The following is a 17837-nucleotide window of genomic DNA, read 5'->3' on the forward strand; positions in this document are numbered from 1 at the left end:
GGTGGAAGGTATGGGGGGATGTCAGGGGTAGGTTTTTTACCCAGAGAGTGGTGGGGGCATGGAATGCGCTGCCTGTGGGAGTGGCAGAGTCAGAATCATTGGTGACCTTTAAGCGGCAATTGGATAGGTACATGGATGGGTGCTTAAGCTAGGACAAATGTTCGGCACAACATCGTGGGCCGAAGGGCCTGATGTGTGCTGTATTGTTTTATGTTCTATGTTCTATGTTCTAAAACGACCTGTGCCACAGCAATTTACTCCATCATTTAGCTTGTTCCTTTTCAGCCAAGCCAGTAAATAGTCAGGAGAATTTGACTGATGGGTGCACTTATGAGGTAGTTCCATTGTTTCTCTTGCACTCACACACACTCACTCTCTCACACAGACAAACACACACACAAACTCAATCATGCACACACCCACACGCCCCCACACACAAAAACTCACTCACACACACACTCACTCACTCATGCACACGCCCACTCCCACACACACTCACTCATGCACACGCCCACTCCTACATGCGCACAAACTCACTCATGCACACACCTAGTCCTAAACATACTAACTCACTCATGCACACATCCACTCCAACACACACACACAAACTCACTCATGCACACACCCATTCTTACACACACAAAAACTCACATATGCCCACACTCACTCCTATACATGCAAACTCACTCACGCACACGGCCACTCCTACACACACAAACTCACTCATGCACACACCCACCCCTACACACGCAAACTCACTTATGCACACACCCATTCCCATACACCCACACAAAGTCACTCACATACACGCCCACTCCTACACATACCCATTCCCACACACCCACACAAGGAGGGACTTGGGGGAGGTGCGTTGGGAATACGATAGGTGGAAGGAGGTTAAGGTGAGGGTGATAGGCCGGGTGGGGCGGGGTCGTTCCTTTGAGAACACCTCTGGGACATCCGCACCAACCAACCCAACCACCCCGTGGCTGAATACTTTAACTCCCCCTCCGTCTCTGCCAAGGACATGCAGGTCCTTGGCCTCCTCCATCGCCAGACCATGGCAACACGACGCCTGGAGGAAGAGCGCCTCATCTTCCGCCTAGGAACCCTCCAACCACAAGGGATGAATGCAGATTTCTCCAGTTTTCTCATTTCCCCTCCCCCCACCTTTTCTCAGTCCCAACCTTCAAACTCAGCACCGCCTTCTTGACCTGCAATCTTCTTCCCGACCTCTCCGCCCCCACTCCCTCTCCGGCCTATCACCTTCACCTTAACCTCCTTCCACCTATCGTATTCCCAACGCCCCTCCCCGAAGTCCCTCCTCCCTACCTTTTATCTTAGCCTGCTTGGCACACCCTCCTCATTCCTGAAGAAGGGCTTATGCCCGAAACATCGATTCTCCTGTTTCTTTGATGCTGCCTGACCTGCTGTGCTTTTCCAGCAACACATTTTTAAGCTCATTTGGGTAATATCATGTTAAAAATACCAGGAAGGCCTGCACAGAAATCTAGCTGTCTGGTTGCAAATAGCTTACAGATGGTCATCTTGATGTCAGTTTGTACATCACCAGGACACCACAGCTCTTAAAGTAACAATTCCAACAGATGTCCTGTGGCGCAACTGGGGCAAGTCAAACGACATGTGATGACAGAAGTCACCGCATAACTCATTGCAAGTCTTCGCCTTGTGCAGGCCTTTTAATATTTTATAAATATAATTCACTGATACGGGAAGATACGGTATTTCAATTTTGCAAAGTGTTCATGGTAAGATGCTTCATGAAACAATGATGGAAGCATTGACATTACTCACTTTACGATTCTGTCACACAGGCAGGGTAATTTACCGGTCCTGTCGAAGCGACTGAGCCTAATAAACCTGTCTCTGATGGACTTGACATAGCATCAAAGCTAATTCTTCACCAGTTTTCCAACAGACTGACATAGCGTAAGCCTTTTGTTTCCTAACGTCAGTAACCTGGGCTCCCCTAAAGATATTAGGATGGATTTTTTTTAAGCAGGAGTCACAACTGATTTCAATATTATTCAGAAACACACTTGAAGGCTGGTGGAACAGAAATCAATATCAGGAAGACAGCTAGTTACTCAAGCTCTGTGTCAAACCATCCAATTGTAAATAAAAAATTAGTTTTCTCCACAGGGGGTATTTACATAAGCTTTATTTACATGGAACAATTTCCTCTAGGATAAACATGGAACTTTTAAATGCATCAGCACAGTGTGAAAAACAGCATTGAGATAACCAAAATAATTGGGGTTCATTTTGTGTAAAGTGATGTTGAATCAGGTACTTGTTATGCATCTCTTCCAATTTTCAATTCTGTTGACTCCAATGAAGAAAAGGCAGTGGCAGATTAGTATTGTCGCTAACAGTAAGCAACCCAGAACTTCAGGCTAATTTGCTGGAGACATTGGTTCATAATCTCACCATGGCTGATAGTGAAATTTAAACTCAATGAAAATCAAGAATTAAAATCTCACCTAATTGTTTAACTGGGTGGGGAAGTATTTTTAAATCCTAAAAGCAAATGGGTTTAGGGCAGGTGTGATGTGAAAACTTAAAAGAGTCTCAAAGCCGAGACAACCAGTCTCTAACTTGTGGATGTGGGGTGTAAACAGTTTGCTCACATGAAACAAGTTTGTCTCTTAAATATTAAAATGAGACCTCATGCCTCAGATTCTGTCCCTCATCTTGGTTTAATCCTGGTCGTCTGGGTTTCTAGGTCACAGAAATATCTTTTGTGTGGAAGAGGTAGATACTCTTCCAACATTGCCTCTGGATCTGGGGGAGTAAGAAGTGTGTCAGTCTCACAAAGCTACCTCTCCAGGATTGCCCAACTAAACCCCACCACCAGCCATACTACCACCCACCACAAACATTATCACAACCTACCTCAGGCTTCTGACCCACTCCTGGCCTGTAGGTGGTGATTTTAGATTTAAAACATAGGGAAGTGTTGCTGTAACTGCACAAGGCATTCATGAGACCAGACTCAGAGGTAGTTCACCAGACTGGTTTCAGAGATAAGGGGGTTGTCTTATGAGGACAGATTGAGCAGTTGATGCCTATATTCTCTGGAATTTGGAAGAATAAAATGAGATCTAATTGAGGTATATAAGTTGCTAAAGCGGATTGACAAGGTTGAAAGACTGTTTCTTCAGATGAGGAGAAATGACTTCTCTCAAAAGGTAGTGAATTGGAATTTGTAGAATTCATTACCCCAGAATGTGGTGGATGCTGGGACATTGAGTACATTTAAGGAAGAACAAGACAGATTTTTAAATCATAATAGTTTGAAGGGTTATGGAGAGCAGGCAGGAAAATGGAGTTGAGGATCAGCCATGATTGCATTAAATGTTGGAGTAGGCTCAAAGGGCTGAATTGCTGACTCCTGCTCCCTGTTCATATGTTCTTATGACAGGGAGTCAAGTCTGGCAATCACACTTATGGGTTTCCTGCTCATAACCCCTCTGCCCAGTCATGCTTGGGGCCATATCAGAGTTTGAAAATTCCACTTCAGAAACATTCAAATATAGCTGGGACTTTAATGAATGATGATAATTTGAAACAGAACTTCATAGCTGGAGATACTGGTTGCTTTTATGACCTATTACATCAGTGCTGTGTCTGCCCGTTAAAAAGATTTATATGAATATTAATGATGCTACAGTACAATACAAAGAGTAAACAGTTCTCTTGGTGTCCCAGCTAACATTTGACCTAAACACAGCAAACAATGGATTAAGTCTCATTGCTGTTTGTGAGACCTTGCTGTTGGCAAAATGACTGCTATGTTGATGACACAACAATGGTGGTTGCACTTTGAAATAATGTTTAGTGAATGATTGGAATGTTACTCAGCGATTGATACTGAGCAAAACTATAACAGGGTTGTTCCAAATGATAGCTACTTCAAACAAAGGCACTAACAGCAAATATAGAAGTCACATGATTATAGCAAGCCAGCCAGTACACCAAGAGTACAACTGCATTTCTCCAATTAAACTTTTTCCTATGAAATATCCAGCATTATTATTTGCATTTACAACTTATGTAAATTACCTAATATGCATAGTCACTAAGAAAATTATCATTCATCTACAAAACTATGTTATCATGCATCAGTGTAATTTCATCAGTCTCTGCTCAACTATTTCATTGTCTTTAAATCATGCAGTTCTTCTAATGGTACATGTTTACCTTGTCATTGGCTGTGCCCCTGCTATTTGCTTGTACCTATATTTTTTTCTTCAGTGAGTTTTTCCCATGGCAAGTCCTTTTGCCATGCTGTTGTTGCTGAACAATTTCTGTTGCTGGAGAACAATGGCCTTCTGGGACTGATGGTCATTCTATACTCTGAACAGGTGATGAGGTCACTTTTCTTTAGGTCTGCTGCCTACATTAAAAACGAAGCCTGTCTAATTGTATGGAAATATCTGTGCTTGATATCTGTGGTTGTTCATATTCATCATGTACAATTGAGATGCTAACTTTGCAACAGTCCCAATTTGCAATATGGCTGACTCTTGTTGACAGCATTGAAGGCTTGTCCTCTGACCGGCTCTGTAATGCTCAGCTCTATAGTGTCTTGTGGTTTTATCTGTGTGAAACTTGGCTTTATATCATTTCACCTTGATTTTGGTACTTGGGTCTGTTATCACTCCTGGCTTCAGTAGTCTTAAGAATGGTTTGGTGTAGTGTGATATCAGTCTTAGATTTTGACTCCTTTCTGGACCTTCAGTATTCCTTCACTTAGACTGCTCATTCAAGTCTTTGCTGGAATTGCTTGATTTCTTTATGATCTTTTTGGCAATTGTCACTGCTTTTCCTTTTTACTGGAGATATTGTGGAGATGATGGATGGTGTTGATTTACCTAGTTCTTTATGAAGAATCTGAATTCTTCACTTGTGAATTGTAGGTCTTTGTTGTTCAACACAATGGAATGACTTAAATACTGAAAAGTGCTTTCAGGCATTCTATAATATTTCTGGTAGCTGTTATCGTCGGCTGGTCTAACTCCTATTCGTCAGAATAGTAGTCAATGTTTCAAAAAAAAAAATCAGCTTCTGCAAGTATGAAGAGGTTCAAGCTTTATTCATGGTCTGTCTGGGGTGTCATATGTCATTAGTGGTTTTGTTAGCCTCCTTAGCACTGCACTGTTGATGTGGTCCTTAGTCTTGTTGCTCATGTTTGCCCAGGACAGCACTTCTCGTGCCTTTCTCAGACAAATCTCAATTCCTTGATGATTTGCAAGGGTGCACTTCAGCATCTCCTTTCCCATCTCCTTAGGACTAATGATTCTATTTCCTTGGTACAAGATGCTATTTTCGGCTATCACTTTGTTTCTGCCGAACAAGCTCTTGTACTAACAGCTGTGAACTTGTTGCTTTTCGGCCATCCTTTCATCACTACATCTTGCAGCACTTTGAAAGTTGCATCTTGTAGTTTGCTTGATTTGAACAAGACACTTGTCTTTTAGATTCAATGTCTGTGCTGTGCTGATGACTTTCACAGTGTGTTGAGCTGTTGCTTCTGGTTGAATCTAAATTTCACATCGGTCTTAGCATCCTCAACTTTCTGCATAGGGAGTGTTGCTGGCAATAGCATTCTGGCTTTATACATCTGTTATCCTTTCTCAAATGTGATATCCACATGAAAGCACAGTAAACAAAATAACATACTTTTGAGGTTTTTACTGGCTAGAAATGGTTTACTGGCTAGAAATGATACTTAGAAGTGGCTTACAATCAGACTCCAGTCTCAATTTGTCTCTCCAAAACAGGTACTGATTACAATTCGATCACAAAGACAATAATCAGGCACTTATTCTTTATCCGAATTTAGCCTTATTCAATGTGTGTTAATATCCTGGTTACAAGTGTAATTAGTTGTCGTTGCTGGATTAAGGTTGCTCCTATCCCATCTCTCTTGGCACACTGTGATAAGACTTCATCATTGACGTTGTCGAACCTCAAGTTGTGTTGTTATCACAAGTTGTTTGATACTAATGAAAATTGCTTCTTATTCTGTGCCTCTAAACCACTGCATACCATTAGCAGTGAGCTAGCATAGAGATTCACATTCAAATGACAAATTAGACAATAACTTAAGTACTTCATGAATCCAACAAGTCGTAGCACTGCTTTCACATTTTTTATTTGCTACATTTATGCTACAACTCATCCTGTTAAGATGCAGGCAAGATTCTTTTGCAGTCAATACAGAACTTATGTACTTGGTTTGAGGAGGCATCTTTACTGCACCTTTTTCTTGTTCCTCTTCAGGAAGATATGGTAAACTCTCTCTAGTTAGATTAGAATAGATTCCCTACAGTATGGAAACAGGCCCTTCGGCCCAACAAGTCCACACCGACCCTATGAAGAGCAACCCACATAGACCCATCCACCTCTGACTAATGCACCTAACACTGTGGGCAATTGTTTTTTTAGCGTGGCCAATTCACCTGACCTGCACATCTTTTGGAATGTGGGAGGAAACCGGAACACCTGGAGGAAACCCACGCAGACATAGGGAGAATGTGCAAACTCCACACAGACAGTCGCCTAAGGCTGGAATTGAACCTGTGACCCTGATGCTGTGACACAGCAGTGCTAACCACTGAGCCACCATGCTGCCCATTATTCCATTGTGTCTCAACATCCATGCACCAGCAGATCACCCACAACAGCTTCCATTCTGGGGATATCACAAACTGTCTTGTGCTGTCTGCATAGATTCTCTTCTAGAGCAATGGAAATACTAAGTGGCATACACAACCAGTATCACCCAGAATGTAGTTAGAAAGCTACAATATTTATCCAGCTTCACTTACCAGTAACTATCCTTCAGATCGAGGGCAGTAAAGACCTTTGCCTCGCATGTTGTAGCAAAATGTCTTTAAACAGTTGAGGATATGGCATATTATCCCATGTGACTGACTAATGACTGATAACCACAGAGCTTCTGCATGTGTTGATATCTTTGTCAAAAGTATGTTATCCTCCCTCACCAGATGCACTCTCAAGGCAGGATCCCTTATGACAATCCTATCTCTGATGTGATCATCTTTCAGTTGCCCAAACTCTTAGAATTCAGGTAGATGTATCAAAGTGGCCACATACTGATTAATAGTCATCCTTTCTCTTGAGGTTCTAATGTGGAACAAATATCATTCATAAATAACAACAATATGGGAATCATGGTACAGGTAGAAGGTCCTTTACCCGAACATCCAAAAACCGAAAAGTTCCGAAATCCGAAGGTTTTTTTGTGAAGTTTTTTTCTCATTAAGAAGGTTGTTTGGCAAGCAAACAGTTAATCCAAGTCGACACCCACTCCATGTGTGTCACTCAGATGCAACGTGGGGGGGGGGGTTGCGTGACCAAGCACCAACAGGCCTGGGGTTTCTCTGTATATGCCCCCCAAGTCAACACCCACTTGATGCATGTCACTCAGATGCGATGTGGGGGGGTGGGGGTGTGGCCAAGCACCAACGGCCTGTTCTTACTTAGAAGTCTGCTCCTCCGGTAAGATTTTAAAAAATTTCATCATTAAACTGTCACTTATTCTGAAAACCAAAAAATTCCAAATTCTGAAAAACGGCTGGTCCCGAGCATTTCGGATAAAGAATCGTCTTACCTGTACATCTTAACAGCCTGTAAAACTTCATTTGTTTGTTTTTTCTGCTCCCAGTGAAGACTGTTTGCAGTGTTACAATGCTTATAACTAATCCTGCAGCAATTTCTTAGTTTACTACAAAGTGGAAAGAAGTTCCGATTCTGTGTCGTATCTTGTTTCACTTCCACAGCAGCATGGAGTTGAAAATTCACCATCAATTTGACTCATTAGGAACTCAGTGTTGCAGACAATTTTTTTTACTTCTTGCTTCACATTTCTTTTAGTGATGACTTCTCTTACAGCTCTGAAACTCCATACGTTTTCAGCTGCACTACCCTGACACCATGTTTCAAGTGACGTACGTTTAACAGCTGACATACACTATCTGCAAACATGCTTACTGCAGCAGTTTTGAGGTCACATGATGACAACAAGCCAGCCAGTATACAAGAGGTACAATTGCAAGGTTGGGGAGGTGATGGTGTAGTGACAAAGTCACAGGACTAGTAATCTTGAGGCCCAGACTAATGATTTGGTGCATGGATTCAAATGCTACAACAATGCTCTTGCCGCACTGTGGTAGCATACCTATCTCTGAGCCAGGAGGCCTGGGTTCAAATCCCTCTGCTCCACAAGTGTGTCGTAATTCATCAAGAAGATATCTACAATTGAATTTTCCAAACAACCATCCACAACTGAAAACAAGCTAATTCTGCCAAAAATGCCAACAGGTCAACCTTGGTAAGCACATGTGACTTGTCCAGTTTTGTTTATGCAGAGTACCCATTGCATGTGTTTCTTTCCCTGTTCTTGTAATGCAGCCAAAGTTGCTCATCTCTATAACAGACGTGTCACTTAAGAACAGACATGCACAATAATGTGCAATGAGAGTGATAGAGACCTGTTATTTAAAGCTGAGCCTAACTACTGTCGACAAGCTGTCAGGTGCAGAGATGATAAATTATCTCGCCTTAACTTGGCCTCCATGAAACTATCACAGTTACCGTGAGAGACCTGGCAGTGAGCCATTAAGCTCTAACAGGCAGAATATCACACAATAGTATTTAATGGAGAATGACAGCAAATCCAACCAATTTTACACAATCCTAAATTTCATTTCTAAATATATGTTGTGTTCCTGATGATCTTGGTGTAAAAATGGCTGCTTGTCAGTAGAAGGAAGGACTGAGTCATTAACTCTGAGAATAGTGGTTACAAAGGAAGAAATTTGTTCGTGTTGTGTTACTTCATTGATATCAATGTGGAGTTCTGTGTGGTCACGCAGTGCTGCCTTTCTCTGGGGCATTGAGATAAGTCTGTACATTGTTTCTTTAGTGGACAAATCTCTCCCCTACAGTGTTTTTTTTTGCCGTTTTGTATCGGTGATGCTATTCTTCTGCAGGAAGTGAGGACTGCAGATGCTGGAGATCAGAGTCGAGAGTGTGTTGCTGGGAAAGCACAGCAAATCAGGCAGCATCTGAAGAGCAGGAGAATCAATTTTTTGGGGGAAAAGCCCATCGTCAGGAATCATGATCAGAATCCTGATGAAGGGCTTATGCCTGAAACGTCGATTCTCCTGCTCCTCAGATGCTGCCTGACCTGCTGTGCTTTTTCAGCAACACACTTGCGCGCCTGGTACCTATAGTCATTAACACATGGTCCAGCAGTCTATGTTTGGAGACAAGTCTAGTCAATCTATTAAACTTAACAGTATATTCAGAGACTCAAGATAAATATGCAGGATGAAAAATTTTTTTCTATGCATACTCATTAATTTTCTGCTATATCACAAGTTAAACTGTTATAAAGATAAAAGGTAAAGTCACCACAGTCTTATCAGGCCATAGGATGGCTCTCTTATTAGAGAGATGACTGGTGGTGTTTTAACCTGAGGGTCACTACACCTCAGGTGAGGGGAGAAGTTGAGAGGGAGAGTTCTTCGTGGTAACCTCCATTGCCGCTGGAATTGAACACACACGTTTGAGAAGGCGAGTCTTCCATGGATGGCCACCTCAATGTGTGGCTGCATCAAGCTGTGTGTAGACCCCTCAGTATGCCAACACCAAGTGTGACTATGTACAGAGGTTCTACCTGTCCCCCATGTTGCGAAGGATGGGACCGGCCTTCCCTCCGTGGAACACTCCAAGAAGTTGGACCATTCTGTATCACCTGCCCTTCATGGAGAAATTTGCAAAGACTTTGATCACAAGTCCATTGGGAAGTGGTCAGCACATGGTTCTGTTGAGACACAGAGGGAAAAGAAGAGGATGGATCCTTTCAGATTGTTCCCTGAGCAGACTATCAAAGTCATTTGGCAGAATCCCTTACCACCAGAAACTTCCGACAAGCACCAAGACACCATTTGGCGGTGGTGAGAAGGGCACTACCTGTGAGATCTTCATGTATGCCCAGACATTCTGCATCACCACACACTGCCCTTGAAGCGGCTGTGGGGGGAGTAGAGACTGTTATATGTCTCCTGCTGGAATGTGCCTTTGCAAAGGAAGATGCAGTAGATTTTGTTGAGGTTTGTCCCAAGCAGCTCCATGATGCATGACTTTGTGCTATATGGTTTGCTCCCTGAGACGCACACTGAGACAAACATTTGTTGGTTTTCCAGAGCAAGGAGTTGACTTCAATTGGGTGTTGCAGACTGGCACATTCCAAGGTCGAGGACTACATGCTGAGGGATGCACAAAAGCATGGGGCAGCTAATGCCAAGGTGCAGTGAGGAAAGACCACCATCTAAGGTCTTCCTGCCAAAGTTAAATGGGGATCCATTCAGTTATCTCCCACTGCCTCAAAAGCATGTAAATACAGTCTTGTACAAGTAAGAAATGCCTTGGATTTGTTTGCTGGATAGAAATATACTCCAATGTTTGTTTCTTCATCTACTACCATACAGAACCAAACTGCTTCAGAGACTATGTATACAAAGATATTGTTATGAATAAAGTATATTTTTGAAATAAAAAAGTCCTTCATGGTAAGCTTGGCTGGTGCTAAAATAGAACCAACACTGTTGGCTTCACTCTGCATAGGTTTGATATGTTCATTGGTGCATAGTGCTGTTATTGTCCATTAAAGCTTTGGAAGTGGGCAATGTTTTGAATTTCATTTGAACCATGAACTCTTTTAAACACAGGGTTAATAACATGAGACCACTGCTCCATCACTCAAATTGTAGCAATGTAGAATTTTTGGCTGCCAACCAAAACAGGCATTAACCATTCGACTCCAAGATGGAGTCACTTAAATGTTCAGAGTGGGAAGACTACACCTGCAGTTCCTAAATGCCCTGCAGCAAAATTAAATCTCAATTTTGCCTTGATAGTTTTCTCATAAATATTCATTTGCATGTTTCAAGACCCAATTGCTAAAGATATGACAATGTAACCCGAGTTGGGATGTGGGAGGTGGTGGGCTACAACTACTTTACTCACAACCTGGTGTAGCAGGAATCTCCCAGGGGATGGCAGAAATACTTTTGGGATGTCCTTAAGCCATGACTGAAACGTCCCACTGATCATGGGAGATCCTGGCTGGTGACACAGCAAAATGGAGAAGGCTTATGTGGGGAGGCACCAAATGCACCAAGTGACATTGATTGGAATGTGTAGAGGTAAAGTTGAACTCGTAAACCTCCAAAGAACCCAGCCACTCAATTCCTCAAGCACCATCTACCCCACATTGTGGCACAGCCTGCGGATCATGCACTGGGTTTACCATCCAGCTCAGCATCTATCGAATCAGAGTGGAAGCATTAGCCTTGGTTCTGAGAGATGACCTCAGAGAGAAATGATCCAAACTGGATATTGTGCCTTTCACAGATGTTCTTTCCTCTCCTGTAGTATGTGGACTGAAAGGAGATGAGGTCAGATCCAAGTATTAAGCTGCTTTATTTTACAGATGACAAGTGAACATGCACAGTGACAGTTATAATCAAAAATCACTTACTTTACTTAGCTTCAAATTCGTCTTTGTGTATCAGAGAAATAGAAAACCGCACTATATGTCCCACTTCACAGACTTGATACGTTTGCTGTTAGTCTGTCAATGCATTAAACAGTTTGTGTTTGGGATTAGATTTTAGTAACCTACTGGGCATTTATTGCCTTTGCAGATCATCCTGAGTAACTAATTGAAAATATACATTTCTCTGTCTTTCCTGTTAAATCTGACTGTAGGGAATGGCGGATTTCCCTCAAGGTACACACACACAAAATAACAAATTATCCTTGGTCAGTATGCAAATCCATCTTCAGTGTCCATTTCATTAACATATATACTGCTTTGTATTAGTTTGAAATACTTGGCATGCAAGTAGCTATAAAGAGATCTTTTAATCTGTAAGAACCCAAGTTCTCTAGGTCCTGCAGCATCCTGATTTGGAAATCTATGATCATTCCTGAATTAGCACAACCTGAAAATCCTAGATTTCCTGACAGTGTCGCAGATGCAGCATCAATATAAAGACTGTAGCAGTTCCTGGTGGAGGTCCATCATCGCTAGGGGAATAAATACCAGATGTTGCTTTGGCAGCACTCCCAGAACAAATGAAGGAAAACCACGGAACATGAAGAGTAGATTAATTGACATTGATATCAATGCTATTTTGCAGAAACTTGCAAGTAAATTCCATACAACTGTGACAAAGATCTGCTGCGTAAGGTGATAGTTCTGAATGGGTTAATGCCTAATTATCTTCTGTTCTAGTTAAATTCAAATCTGCATCTCTGTGTACTTATATTTTGGTGAGCGGCCACCTTGTTGAAACCAAATCAAAACAAAATATGAACTATCAAACCAGATTTCAATCTGGGTTCTGACTTGTCCAAATATAACAATGAGGAATCACAACATTTGGCACGGCTAGCCTTTGTTACCTAAATGGCCCTTGAGAAGAGGTGTGGCAGCTTAAAATGAAGCCATATTGGAAAACAGTTTTCGAAGCACTGCCATAGTCCTTTGCTTCATTTTGGTTGTACAATCCTGCAAGGTCTTATTCCAATGTTAGTACAGAGCTCATCATATATATCATATATTTATTTATTCTAATGTTAGTGCAGAGTTCATCATGTATATTATATATTAAAAGTTTTGAATGCTGAAACGCTGTGGTCATATTTATACAGGTCTATAGTCTTAAAAATTATAAAAGGTAAACAATGGAAAACTAATATTTCTCAAATCCAATAATTCCACACATTTGAAATGGCCTAAAAGTATTTGTATTTCACTGCAGATCACAAAGGTGGTCTACCTTATTCTTGGTAACAAAATAATTTCAGACCTTCTGTCTTTGGCCACTCTCACCTCTGTAATGCTGGACATCTCATCTTTATTTCAAATCTCTCCGTGACATCAATGCCTCCTCTATCTCTGTAATTTCCCCCAGCTCCACAAGACTCTGAGATTTTTGCTTTCCTGTAACTCTGGCCTTTTGAGCATCTCTGAAGTTAATCAGCCACCACCGGTGGTAAAAACAATGATTGCAGAAGCTGGAAACCAGATTCTGGATTAGTGGTGCTGGAAGAGCACAGCAGTTCAGGCAGCATCCAAGGAGCAGCGAAATCAGGCTGCTCCTTGGATGCTGCCTGAACTGCTGTGCTCTTCCAGCACCACTAATCCAGAATCCACCACCGGTGGTCAAGCCTTCAGCTGTTAATGCCCTAAACTTTGGAATTCCCTTTCCAATCTGGCTGACTTTCTTAAGATGCTCCTTACAATCTCTGAATTTGATGACAGAGTTGGCCATTGCGTTAACATCTTTTTACGTGACCTTAGAATGTTCCTTTGAAGTGTATTTAGCCATTTAGATGTTACTCGTTGCAATTGTAAATTGGCTCCTGTGTGTACAAAACAATAATGAAATTCAGAATTAATTGGCTGCAAACTGCTTTGTAGCGTTCTGAGGATGTCAAAATTGTCGTGTTAACCGCAATATTTTTCTTTATCTGATTGACTCAACACTTGAAGGAGGATGACAACGTTTGGAATTTTGTTGGGGCGATTGTGTGTTCCATTTCACAACAAGATTGCGTACACTGATATGAAAAGTCGCTCAAAGAGCAAAATTTAAGAATTTTAAACAGACTGAATAGTCACTTCGTTTCATAATGCTTTTATTTCGTTCTGAGTCAGACTGCTGATGTTGCTATGGGAATGGCATTTAGTAAGCCTTAAAAGAATCAAATATAGAATGAGTAAGAACTGTTGCGATTTCTAAACTGACAATATCATGTCAGGACGGTTCTGAAGAAGGGTCATTGGATTAAAGATGTTAGTTCTGTTTTCTCTCCACGGATGCTGCCAAACCTGCTCAGTTTCTCCAGCAATTTCTGTGTTTGTGTATGTCAGAGCTCCAGCTCCACAGTTCTTGGCTTTATTCAAATACAGTAGCGCCTTGACATACGAATTACCTTGTTCATGAACAAATCGGTTTACGAACAGGATTGTACATAAAGTTTTGCTTTAACGTACGTATGAAATTCAAGGTACGAACGAACCCGTGTGCGACCATGTGGTTTCATTGTTCTGCTTTGCTACGCGCTTGTTGAACGCAAAAGCTCTCAGGCCCCGCGTGATCTCATTCAATTTGTCTTTGGCGTGTGTGCTGTGAACAGCCGTCCAAGCATTCTTACGCTATCCGAACAATGGAAAATTGATTCAGTTTGTGAACTTTTCGGTTCGCGAACTGGGTCCAGGAACGGATTAAGTTCGTAAGTCGAGGCGCTACTATATTGTTTTTGGTGCCATTTAATATATAAGTAAAAAGTGAATAGGAGAAAGGCAAAGGCACATTGTGCTTTCAGCCATAACGTTTACCGATGCTTATTATTATTTTCAATCAGAGGAAAAACAGTGATTCCAAGTTCTAAAGCCATGGAAAGGTTCCGACACAGAAAAAGGTCATTCAGCCCATCATGGGCTGAATAAACTGAAAGCTGAATAAATTCTAATAGCGCTTCTCAGCAGCTGCTCTGTCGCCTTGCAGGTCACAGCTCTTCAGGTGCTGATCCAGGTCTCTTTTAAATGAGCTGAGGGTTTCCAACTCAACCACCACACTAGGAAGTGAATTCCACTCACCCACCAGCCTCTGGGTGAAAATGGGTTTCCTCTTGTCTTGTGTAATGCTTCTACCAATCACATTAACCCTGTGCCCGCCTAGAAACTGACCTCAATGTTGTGGAAACTGATCTTCCATGTCTAGTCTATCCAAGGCCCTGATTATTTTGTACACTTCAGTTAAGTCATTCCTCAGCCTCTTCTGTACTCAGGAAAATGATCTTAGCCTAGTCAACCTTTCCTCAAGGCTGCAATTTTCAATAACAGATAATATCTGACATAGTACTTTTTACATAAATTTCATATAAGACTTTGCTGGTCCCAGTGACAAAAAGGATGTACTCATTTTTTCTGACCACAATAGAATTAGGAACATTAGAGAAAAACAAAGATAATAGGGACTGCCAGATTGCTGCTAAACAAACCTAACTCATTTATGAATATCTTTCAGGGAAGGATTGGTTCACATGGAGCCCCAGGTAAATGCTACGTCAATGACTCATTTTGTAGTGATGCAGCAAAGCACTCAGTTGTTGCAAGTAGAATGCCCAGCTCCACCTTCACCAGGTAAACTAATGATTGTGACTTTCCCCATATTATCAATGTTCCAGGAACAAACAGATTAGAGTAAGTCTCTACTAAACGTACTTGCTGCCCTCAGATCCAGAATTCTGCATGGTGCATCAGTTAATATGGTTGGTACATGTCATTCCCCCAGTAGCCCAGGCTGTACATTTATTGCCCGCAGTGAAACTGAGCTATGCTGTCTCTGCACCAGTCCATGCTGAGTCAGAGGATCTCAGCTGAGCAGAAATGTCATCCCCAAGTTGGGTCACAAACTCCAGTGGAATACAAATTATATATTACCATTTATCATATTGTATTCTACTCATATTGTATGTTTCAGAAAATAGTATGGATTGATGTATTGAAAAATATCTCAATGATTGCACACACTAATGAATTTGTGATTGTCCTGTCAACCAGATGCATTTAACATATCACTGAACTAGTGTGAAGTTTGAGATTGAAAATATAAACCTTGGATGATCATTAATATTTTTGTTTTATTTCCATTTAACCATGCTAATTTAAAAATGCATTCCTAAAGGATGAATTGGTTTGAGTGATACAATTGTGAAATTATTAAATAGAAATCGTCACAAACTCCCCAAGCCCAACAACAATGCAAGAACATCATGCTTCTCCACCTCTGGCCTCTGGCATAATCACGACCTGCTTTATCCTCCCACCAGTGGTGGCTAGTCTAGGCAATAGGTTTCATAATTCCCTCTCTAAGATTGCCTGCCTCCCTTTTTTAAGATGCTTTTTTAAAACCTAGCTCTTTGACCAGACATTCAGTTAACTATCCTAATGTTTCCTTCTTTGGACTGGTATTAATATTTGTCGATTGGTCATTTTTATAGAATCATTGAATCCCTACAGTGTGGAAACAGGCCCTTCAGCCCAACAGGTCCAGACCAACCCTCAGAAGAGTAACCCACCCCGACCAATTCTCCTACCCTATTATCCTATATTTACTCATGACTAATGCATCCCCGAACACTATGGGCAATTTAGCATGGCCAATTCTCCTAACGTGCACTTCTTTGGATTGTGGGAGGAAACCGGAGCACCGGAGGAAAGCCATACAGACACAGGAAGAATGTACAAACTCCACACAGACAGTCGCTCAAGGCTGGAATCGAACCCAGGTCCCCGGCGCTGTGAGGCAGCAGTGCTAACCACTGAGCCACCGTGCTGCTCCAATGTCTATTGTCACAGAAGAGCACTTATTCTGTTGAGAAAATTCTCTTTGGTAATATGCAGTATTGTTTATGTCTCTCCACAAGTGCATAAAGGGTTTGTACTCAGTCTCTATTGGTGGAGGTTGGGCGACGCAGAGACTCGGGCTTGTCCTAAGCCTTTTTAGCAAGGACCACTCTTGCCGTTGTTCAAAGCCTACCATTCATCAAATGGGGTATATCACAAGGAACATATCTTGCTGCCTGTTCTTTATCCAAAGGATGTCTGTTGGGAGATCTTGTGAAGAAAAGTTGTTCCCTGTGGGCACCAAAATGAAAGGCAGGCAGCAGGTGGATTGAACATGTTATCGTGGAGTGAGTAGTTGATGTGGGTTTTCTGCATTGGTGGATGTATGAGGTTTGTGAGCACAGGGGAAGTATGATGAACAGATATGATCAGTTATGATAACAGTATGCCTTATATCCTACTACATTACTCTTATTGATCTTTGCCATAGTTATATATCCAGGGAATGCAGCGAGTGACCTCAAGGTTGTACAGGCTAGATAACAAGGAAGAGGTGAAGAAAACCAAGTGGTGGCTACAGGAGAAGGAAAAATAATTTTGTTGTTATAACACCGGATCTTTGTGAAATGCACCAGTGCAATAACATTAAGCAGTCATGCACATACCTTTTGCTAGTAGTAGGGAAGGCAATGAAATAGTTCACATGCAAGCCGATGTGTCAACTTGATGTCCTAAACATCTATCGGCAGCACACCAGCTGATAGTGCAGATGATGCCAATGCGAGATTGGAAGAGACAAAGCCAAAAAGACAGATGTGCTGGTAAACTAGTTTCCAGATGACAGTGCCAACACCACAATGCAGATTGCTGCAGGTGTCCTTGCAGTGTGTGGCACAGCTCCGCAACTGATTGCCTGTGTAGCCAGCTCTCCATTTCCTTTTCTCATGGCCTGCCAAAGCCTCGAGCTATGGGGATTGAAGTCATGGCAGGTGCGGTGAATGAAGCTGAAGAGCCTGTGGATCTCCCTGTTATGCCTTCTTTCATTTACTGACAGTCAGAGCATGAAATACTGTAATTGGGATACTTTAATTGCCCACATAGGGGTTTGCATGTGGCAGGGGGTTTGGGGTAAGATTGTTCAAGAGCTTTTCTGTCCTGGACTTAATGAGGAAGAGGTAGGAAGGTGGCAATGTTCCATCCACCCAGCGGATTAAATGACCCTCCATGACCAAACTCAACAGAGGAGGCATGAAATACTACTCTTGGTGACTATCTTATATTAATGGTCTCTAATTGTGGTGTTCCCCAGAAGTAGAAATATTGCCACAAGTACTGACTCCCAAATTTTTCAAAA

This window comes from Chiloscyllium plagiosum, chromosome 31, assembly GCF_004010195.1.
Source record: "Chiloscyllium plagiosum isolate BGI_BamShark_2017 chromosome 31, ASM401019v2, whole genome shotgun sequence".
Lineage (NCBI taxonomy): Eukaryota > Metazoa > Chordata > Chondrichthyes > Orectolobiformes > Hemiscylliidae > Chiloscyllium > Chiloscyllium plagiosum.